The sequence below is a fragment of the Colossoma macropomum genome, unplaced genomic scaffold (assembly GCF_904425465.1).
Source record: "Colossoma macropomum unplaced genomic scaffold, Colossoma_macropomum, whole genome shotgun sequence".
Taxonomy (NCBI): Eukaryota; Metazoa; Chordata; class Actinopteri; order Characiformes; family Serrasalmidae; genus Colossoma; species Colossoma macropomum.
In genome coordinates this window covers 35692058-35695023 of record NW_023494786.1, presented here as the reverse complement: position 1 = coordinate 35695023, position 2966 = coordinate 35692058, and the positions used below count along the sequence as shown (strand labels likewise).

Genomic DNA, 2966 nt, shown 5'->3' with positions numbered 1-2966 from the left:
TGAACACCTTCACTATTTCTCACTTTCTCTTCACTTACAAAAGCAATAAACTCAGCTGCACAGACGGTTTATGAGGCCTAAGAAGATAAAAACATAAAAACAGCAGCAAAGTGTGTGAAAAGCACTTTGGTGTTATTTTAAACAGATCTGCTTCTACAGTCTCTCTGAAACACACCCGTATTCCGGGAAAGTCCCGCCCTCCTGCGCTTGCGATTGGCTGCTGCGCCACGCACACAAGCAGCGCGCTGATTGGACGGCCGAGAAGTCGCGTAGATCACCATAGCAACCCGAGAACGCAGTGCGGAGCTCGTCAACAAACGGCTGATTGCAAAAAGCGGAAGATTGAAAGGATTTAATGCGTAAAATCTCAATTTTTTAAAACACATAATAATCGATTGCAAGATTATAAGGAATAAAACAGAATATCTGACGCTTAAATAGATTTTTTGATAAAAATTTGAACTTATTTTCGTCCTTTTCGCTTTAGCCGCTTCAGCACCAGCTGCTAGCCAATCGGAGCGCAGGAGGCGTGACAATGCAGCCAATCAGCGCCCAGGAAGGCGGGATCTGTCGGAAAACAGGTGGGAAGCAAAAAACACACAACGCCTCTGGAACACCGGGGCAGGATGGAGTTCAGCTCATCACCGCGAGACTATCCATCAGTTCTCCAGCACCTAAGAACATTACATGTTCTAGACACCGTGGAAATAAACTGCTTTAGATCTTAAAATCAGGTTCCCCTCACAGCTCTGTTCTAGCTCCTCTCCTCCAACAAAAAGAACGTTCCACAAAACTAAAACTCGTCCAGCTCAGCCACACTCTTAATAAAACAGGGTTCTTTAATAAAGTGAATGGTTCTATCTAGAACCATGAGTTGTATGGAGAACCATTCTGAAAAAGGTTCTATGCTGCACCAAAAAGGATTCCTCTATTGCCTCTATTATTACGACGTCAAGCTTGCACACAACAGCAGAACCCTTTTTGGTGCTATATAGAACCATATACAACACATTCTCCATCAATCTAAAGAACTACTTCACCATGCAGAGAACCTCTGAAGCATGCAAATGGTTCTAGGACTCATGGTTCTAAATAGAACCATTGCTTTTACTAAATAACTCCTGGAGAACTTCACTCTTCTTTTTAAGAGTGCACAACAAAAAGTTTAAGAAATAGTAAAATAATAGAAAAATGGTGGCCATTTTGGACTAAACTGACATTTCTGATCCAAATCCGTGTCGTTTTTACTACAAAAAGCTAAAAAAGTAAAGTTCCCCAACCTCCAGCCCCACCAGGCGGCTAACGTGCAGAGCCCATCCGCCTCAGAGTCGCAGCAGAGCGGCTACAGCGCCGAGCACACCGCGCTCCCACAACCAAGTCCCGGTTCACTCTGCGCACCTTTAAAATCCTAAAATAGCCCCTTTTGGTGCGCGGCAGCACTGAAGGGGTCGAATCGAGGCTCCTGACTCACCTCTACTGCGCTAAATTGATCTCCAGAGAGGCTCCAGCTGTGCGCCGTCTCCCCACTCTAAGCTCCGGCTGCTCTGCCCTCTCTTGCCCAGAAAGGGGAGCCTTAGCCCGGCCGCCATGGCGCGGAGGACCCGCGGCCTGGAGCGGAGCCTCCTACTTTACCGTAAACACTCCAACAGGAGCGCAGGAAGAAAAAAATCAGGGCTGGAGGTGAGGAGATATCACCTGCGGCATCTCCACACTAATTACACTAATTACTGCTTCCTGAGGTTTCTGAGCATTTGGAGGCCTTAAGCAACATCCTACACTCTTAAAAGAGGGATCTTCAGGGGTTCTTTTTAGAGCCATGAGTTCTGTATAGAATCATTTGCATGCTTAAATAGTTCTTCACATGGTGAAATGGTTCTTCAGGTTCATGGAGAATGTGCTGTAGATGGTCCTATATAGAACCTTTTTGAAAATGGCTATTTATAGCACCCAAAAGGGTTCTTCTATGGTATATAAACTTGGCATCATGACACTAGGCGGCACGGTGGCGCGGTGGGTAGCGCTGTCGCCTCACAACAAGAATGGCCTGGGTTCGATTTCCGGCTGGGCGACCAGGGTCATTTCTGTGTGGAGTTTGCCTGTTCTCCCCGTGTCTGCGTGGGTTTCCTCCGGGTACTCCGGTTTCCTCCCACAGTCCAAAAACATGCAGTCAGGCCAATTGGACATGCTAAATTGCCCCTAGGTGTGACTGTGTATGTATGTATGTCTGTCTGTCTGCCCTGCGATGGACTGGCGACCTGTCCAGGGTGTATCCTGCCTTCCGCCCAATGACAGCTGGGATAGGCTCCAGCACCCCACCGCGACCCAGAAGGATAAGCGGTTTAGATGATGTATGTATGTATGTATCATGACACTAAAAGAACCATTTTTGATGCTATGTAGAACCAAACACAGCACTTTCTCTATCAATCTAAAGAATCATTCCACCATGCAAAGAACCTTTTAAGCATGTAAATCGTTCTATATAGATCTCACAGTTCTAAATAGAACCATTCTCTTCACTAAGACCCATCTATTTTAAGAGTGCACTTGTAGGCCAACCCTATTATTTCCCCCCAATATTATTTTGTAGGCAATAATGATAAATAATAAATACTGCTACCCTGTTCTTCAGTGGTCAGGACCCCCATGGACCCTCACAGAGCAGGTACTATTTGGGTGGTGGATCATTCTCAGCACTGCAGTAACACTGACGCGGTGGTGGTGTGTTAGTGTGTGTTGCACTGGTCTGAGTGGATCAGACACAGCAGTGCTTCTGGAGTTTGTCCACTCACTGTACACTCTATTAGACACTCCTACCTTGTCAGTCCTCCTTGTAGATGTTAAGTCAGAGACGATAGCTCATCTGCTGCTGCACAGTTTGTGTTGGTCATCCTCTAGTCCTTCATCAGTGGTCACAGGACGCTGCCCACAGGACGCTGTTGGCTGGATGTTTTTAGTTGGTGGAC

General features: G+C 46.5%; 1 protein-coding gene across 1 annotated transcript in view; it reads right to left on the bottom strand.

Annotated features, from left to right (window-relative positions):
- LOC118804798 (fibronectin type III domain-containing protein 3B-like) overlaps positions 1 to 1595 on the bottom strand; it is a 188685-nt gene extending 187090 nt beyond the window's left edge. Inside the window, exon 1 of the mRNA XM_036565449.1 lies at positions 1472 to 1595. The gene's annotated coding sequence lies outside the window, so the exon portion shown is untranslated. The remainder of the gene's footprint in view (positions 1 to 1471) is intronic.
- Between the last annotated feature and the right edge of the window lie 1371 nt (positions 1596 to 2966).